Source organism: Lathyrus oleraceus, chromosome 1 (genome assembly GCF_024323335.1).
Source record: "Lathyrus oleraceus cultivar Zhongwan6 chromosome 1, CAAS_Psat_ZW6_1.0, whole genome shotgun sequence".
NCBI lineage: Eukaryota > Viridiplantae > Streptophyta > Magnoliopsida > Fabales > Fabaceae > Lathyrus > Lathyrus oleraceus.
This window is the reverse complement of record NC_066579.1, coordinates 231,564,826-231,571,932: the sequence shown is the minus strand read 5'-3', so window position 1 is coordinate 231,571,932 and position 7,107 is coordinate 231,564,826.

Below are 7,107 nucleotides of genomic sequence, written 5' to 3'. Positions count from 1 at the left end.
TGGTAATGGTTCTCAAAGCTATCATCCATCAAATATGCCTCCCAAGTATCTCAATTCATCATTTTGATCAAAGCCAGTCAAAGGGTTTGAGGTTTGTTTCCCAAGGAAACCCTAATTCATTTGATCATCAACTGTGTCTTGTTCACGAAGCAACCTCAGCCCATGGTCAAATACAATCAAGGGAAGTTCTTTAATTCATCATTTGAGGCATATTTGAACTTATTTTAGTGTCCTCAATCATCAATTCATCAAGATATGGGATTTGTGTTGGTTTAAGCCCTAAAGGCCAATACTTTTGGTACTTGTATCGAATTATTTAAAGGCATTTTCTTTATTATGGTTGATTAATAAAGTCCCTGGAATAGATAGTCCGTTTAATGTATTAAGTGTGACTTAATCATGAGAACACATTAAACATAAGGACACTATTCTTAAAGTATCCGTAGTCGAGCTTTAGTGTGAAGTGGGATAACATTAAAGCATTAAGACTATTATGTTTGTAGACTGATGATCACATCTCATGGATCATGGATAAAGAGTTATCAAGTCTTAAACATAGGTATGAATATTAGGAGTAATATTTATACCGGATTGACCCGCTATGAGAATACTATATAGAAAGTTATGCAAAGTGTCATAAGTTATTCTCATGGTGATAATAGTGTATACCACTCTTCGACCTGAAACCACTATGGATCCTAGATGTAGAGTCGAGTGCTTTATTGCTGATCCAACGTTGTCTGTAACTGGATAACCATAAAGACAGTTGATGGGTACTCCACAAAGCATGCTGAGGGACATGAGTGTCCTAGATGGAATTTGCCCATCCTGCGTAACAGGATAAATGTCTATGGGCCCAATATTGAACTGGACAAGGATGACACGATCTATACCTTGTGTTCAATATAGACATAAGGGCAAAGGGGTAATTATACACATAATTATTATCACAGGAGGTTTTGTCAGATCCATGACATTTTCGTGACTTAGGTAGCAGTGATGTGTTGCTAGATACCGCTCACTGTTTATTATGTTAAATGCGTGATTTAATATAATTGCCAACGCCGCGAAAACCTATAGGATCACACACAGAGGACGAATTGATGAGAGATAGAATAATTAAGGAACATCGTAAGGTACGGTGCACTTAAGTGGAAACGAAATATGGTAAGGTACCAAATACTTAAGTGATTTTGGCATATTATGAGATATGGGCAAAATACACTTAAGTGGGCTTTTTGGCTTGAAGCCCACACAAGTGGTTCTATAAATAGAACCCCTTGGGTAGAAGCATTGTCACTCCACTCCAATCCACTCAGACATAAATTCAAGTAGAGACTTGGAACCGTGGATCTGTATCAAAGGTTTTGATCATTATCAGAGATCTGCACCAAAGGTTTGAATCGCCACAAGAGGTAACGATTCTATCACTGATCATGCCCATTCGTAAGGATCACTAAATGGAGAAATTTTTAAATTCCGCTGCGCCTTGGATGGCAATTCTCCTTCAATTTGTACTTGAGAAGTTGATCAGTCAATTCATCTAACTATTTTGAAATACACTGAGACCTAACGTTTTATGTGTTTGGAAAATGGAGATGACCCCAAGAGAAAAAGTGTTCTTAGGAACAATATGAACAACTTTCATGTTCATCAAAAATTGATTTGAAGCTTGGAAGATCATCATTCATTCCAAGACATTATAGGTCATTTTGACTGAAATCCTAATTTTAGGTCAACTTCCCAAGAACATAACTCATTCATTTTTCATGATTATGAGGTGAGACTTAATGAATTGGAAAGCTTATTGTGTCTATTTCAAATGTTATGTTGAGCAAAATTGCAAAATCTCAAACGAAATACATGTGATCATGCAAAACATTATAGGTCACTTTGGACCAAATGCATTGAAATGTGAAAAAGTCCAACTTCAAGTGCCCATAACTTCTTCATCAAAAATCCAAATGATGCACGATTTAAGTCCAAATTGATTTTCTTGAAACGATCTACAACTTTCATGTTGAAGATTTTATCATTTGGAGCTTGCATCATTGAGACAGAGGGGCTTGAACATTGGCTAAATTTGGAAACTTCACATATGCATGTTTTGCACCCTACACTTCAAGCTCAAAATAGCATTTGTTCCTTATGCAACAAGCTTTCTAACCATTACTCATAAGGTTGCATTTGGAGTTTGGAAGCACCATTTTCGAAGACATGAAGAATTAGGTGCATTTTTGAAAACATGATTCAATTGCCATGCATGAGCTGATTACATCTATTTTGCACGCCCATTTCATTCAATCATGATCTCAGCTTGCCAAGCCATGTGGAATTGGGCCTCCATGCGCCTGTACAGGCCCATGCATGGAGGCCCTTTCCATTCATGCAAATTTGAAGTCACACATTCAGCATTGCTTACAGCTCTCTCCATCTATAAATACCATGCCATAGCTTCACAATTCTTCAACCTAATGACGCCTAAATCCCTGCTGAATTGAATCCCCACCCATACCAAAGGAACAAATATCATTTTTCTCTAAAAACTTCAGATCTGAAATTCAATTGCATTTGATTGATTTTTGAGATCCAAAGTTCCTAGACCTCTTCACCTTGATCCATTGAAGCTTCTGTTTGCAAAAGGAATCAAAGATCGTGACTCAATTCTTCACAATCCAAAGGTTTTGCTCAACTGCATTTTGCTTCGAATCTCCTCATACATTGCTCCATTTGCCTTGATTTTGTGTTGTCTGAAGTCCTCTACATAGAGGCATCATCATTGTGTTCTTAATTGTTGAAATCAAGCAAGTTCAGTTGAACACCACCAAAGTTCCATCTTTGATTTCTCTCTTAATAGGGATTTAGAGTGGAATTGAATGGCATAGGAGTGATGTACATTACTTCACCTTTCGAACGGTACCTAGATTGTGCGTTTTGATGCACATTTGAATCCTGCAATTTTTGGCCTTCGCCAGAGCTAGCCGGAGAAGACGGTGGCGCTGGCCACCGTCTGGTCTCCAGATTGGATCTGAGCCGTCCATCTCAGTTTCCAGATCTAATCTCTTCCACACATTGTTATGACTTTTCTTTAATGTCCATGTGGTTGCATTGACTTTGGAACACGTCGGGCGCGCGCTTGTGGATGCTTGGATTTGTCAGCTCAATTAATGAGCTCAGATCCAAGGGCTCACGCTTTTTCCATTTTTTAATTCTGATTTTAATTTCTATTTCATTTTTTTAATTCCATTTCATTTTCTAAAATCCACATCTCTTTCATTATTGATCCAAAAATTATGGGACCAATTGCATTATTTCTCTTTTATTTTCTACTTTCTAAAAATGATTTTTAATATTTTTTATTTTATCATTTTCTATTTTTTAATAATTTTCTCTTTTCTGGTTATTTTTAGTTCATTTTAAATAGTTTTTGATATTCAAAAAATACAAAAATATTTTCTCAACCTCTTTGAATGATGATAGATCTATGAAAAATATTCTCATCAATTTATTAATTGATTTGAGATTTATTTGAGATTTTAGTTCAATTGGGTTATTTTTATGCATTTTTAATTGATTTAAAATAGTTTCTGACTTTTAAAAATGCTGAAATTTTTTGTCAAACTTTGTTTGACCTTGTTGAACTTGGGATAATTCACTTGGACTTTTCAAAGTTGATTTGAAGTAATTTTGAAGTTTGACCTTCCTTTAATATTTTAATTCAAGTTTTATTTTAAATATTAAAAATGCCAAAAATATTTTGTTTATTTCTTGACTTCCAATCTTCATTTTGCTTCTGTTTTCTATTGTTTGACCTTGATCTTCCCTATCTTTGGTCAACATTTGTTGATTGGTACATTCCATTTCATTTAATGCACTTTATTTCTCCATTTCATTCTTCTTCTTCTTCTTCTTCTTCTTTTCTTTTTTGATCAATGAGTTAAAGGTTGATGGTTAGCATTGATTAGGGAGGTTTAATCTTCCTTGATTCAAATCTAATTCATCTTGATCAAATGATCAAGTGAATGGCTTTGCATTAAGGATAGATTGCTTTCTAAATCATGCAAGGGACTTAAACCAATACAAGATCATTTCTCATCTTCTTTTTGGCATGGCAAGTTGTTGGAGTTTGATTCACTAATCAAGACCTCTAACTTGTGTTGTTGCCTACATTATTATTGACCGGCCTCAGATAGTTGTGACTTCTACATAAGTCCAATTACGATTGCTTAACATAGCGCTAAATTTGCCTTATGGCACACCAACTACTAACAATAACCATTAACCATTAACATTTACTTTTTTCTCTTTACATTTATGCAATTTACTATTCTTGTACATATTATTCACTTGCTTTTCCCCTTTGCCCACTTGAGCACATGTTTATGCTAATGCAATTTGCCTTTTGCTCACTTGAGCACATAATTGTGTATATATTATTGTACTTGTGTTTTGTTTTGATTGTTGTGGACCAAATGCAAAGAAATGGACAAATGGACTTAGTTTCTAGGACTTTCCCTATGCAAATTGGAGTAAAAAGACCTTAATATTGAAGATGGACTAGAAGGACCAAACCTCTAAACCCACTCTTGTCCATTCTTGATTTACTTCATAAAACTCTTTGATGTGTGTGCTCTTGTGCTAGGAAATCCTATGAGAGCTCAAATTGAAGAACCATGGCCATGTTCATCCAAAGTGAAAGATACAAGATACATTGAGGATCTCCTAAGGAGCTTGTTTTGATTGTGTTGATTGCTTGAGATTACTATTATGTTGCTTGCATACTCCAAAGGATGGGAGTTACTTGGATCATCAATATGATCTCAAGAGAGGAACTCCATTTGTGGTCTTGTTTCTTATCCCTTATCTCTTGTATGATTAGGACCTTAGCCATTCTTCTTCTTCCCTCCACTCTAACCCAAGCCAAAACTTTTGTGCAAACATTTAACATTTTTTTAAACATTAGAAACCTAAGCCTTATGCTTTTGATTTTCAAACTTTCTTTTCATAACACTGATTTTGAATTGAACTTCTAAGTCAACTTTGACCATATTTTGTACATACTTTTCATTGGTAAATATAACTCATTCAAATACTTTTTGTGGTTTCAATGGCCACTTTCTTAATCAAATTTTTCATAACCTTTAGCTATTAGGTTTGAGTTATCATTGAGGTAGATGTAATACTCACCTATATCCTTAGTGATGGACAATGAGTCTTCCATGCTTATTATAGGGTTAACCCCTCACTAGCATGTTGAAGCTATCCTCACATGGTGGGTTTGTGGTTTTAGGTTGATTTTCTCCCTTTTGTAACAAAAGACCTTAAGGCTTTTGGACCAATCAATTCAACAACTCATTTTGAGATTTTTACCCCGAACTACGAGGTTTTGATCCTAATCTTTTTTTAAGATGGTACGTAGGCAATGGGTTTATCCATCCAAACACAAAATGTAAATAACTTGTATATTCTCTTATCATCTCTTCAATCATGTTTGCACAAACAAATTTTCACAAAATACCAACCTTACAACAAGTATGAAAAGGGCTCCCTAGGAGTACGTAGGATGTTTTGGGTGCTTAAAACCTTCCCATTGCATAACCAACCCCCTTACCCCGATCTCTGACATTTTTACTAGTTTTTGATTCAATAAAATGTTTAGGTTTTTATTCGCTTTCTAACCATTCCTTTGGATAAATAGAAGTGTGGTGGAGACTCGACTTGTATGGTTTACCTTGGATTTAGTCAATATCTCTAATGGTAACGAATACCCCGCTACACTCATGATATCCAATAAACTACTTAATCTCGGAGTGCATACCATTTACAAACTTCACACATTTGGAACATTCAGCATCCACACCATTATATTAAGGACAATACCTAGATAGTTCCTCAAATTTGGCTTCATAGTCAACCATATACATGTTACCTTGCTTTAACTCTAAGAATTCAATCTCCTTAGGGTTAGGAACATCAACTGGAAAATATTTATCCAAATAATCCTTCTAAAAATTAGTCCAAATAATAGTAGTGCTAACAACTTCCAATCGTTGAGGGGTATTCTCTCACCAGTGCTAAGCTTTTTCATACAACGTATAAGGTCTAAAAAAACCTTATGAGCATTAGTACATACCATGAACCTGAGAATTCTCAATCTCTTAAATCCAAGCATGTGCACAGTCAGGATCATGCCTTCCCGTAAACGTGAGAAGGTTATTCTTTTGGAATTTTCCCAGTCCTTGAAACTCATCAGTTTCCACATTTTGGTTCTAATTAGCTTGTTGATTTATCATAAAGGGCTCATTAGCTTGAGCCATCACATGAGTTATTGTCTCGATATAATTCTACCCATACACTTATTTTTAATCAAAATTCTATTTTACTACCCACTCACAAATTCCGTAAATTTCTACCAAATAATTAATTAAATAAATTCTATCAATTATACATTTTTATTTAAATTATAACTTAATACTAAAACTAGTATTATCTACTTCCATATAATTTAATTATTACAAATATAAATAAATTCTAGCCAAGAACTCATTAACCTATATAATATTAATTAAATACTCAACGACATGCTAAAATTAAATATTAATCATTATAATAATTAATAAGATATAATAATTAATAAAATATAATAATAAAAATCGGGATGTTACAAGGTTGTCTCAACTTGTCTCCTTTTTCTCTAGTGATACAGTCTTTAAAGTTCCATCACCCTTAAATAGAAAAATAAATTTTATATTTATTTTATTTATTCATTCTTACTAATTTCCTTTATTTTAATAAATCTAATTATTTTATCCTAAAATTTATAAATAACCACGACACTTTCTATTTATTATTATTATTAACATTTTAATTTTAATAAACCTTTATTTTATTTTATTAACATTTTAATTTTAATAACACATTAAATCATTAAGCATACCAAAAATTCTATAATAGTACATGCCATTTACCAAATTTTCGTCCTAAAAAATTTACTTGAGAAGGACTACTCTGGACAAGGCTCATTCATCTGGCTCTCTAGCTCCCACGTCGCACTGACCTACACCTGGTCTTGTCATTGGCTTTTGACCATAGGTGTCGATATGACCC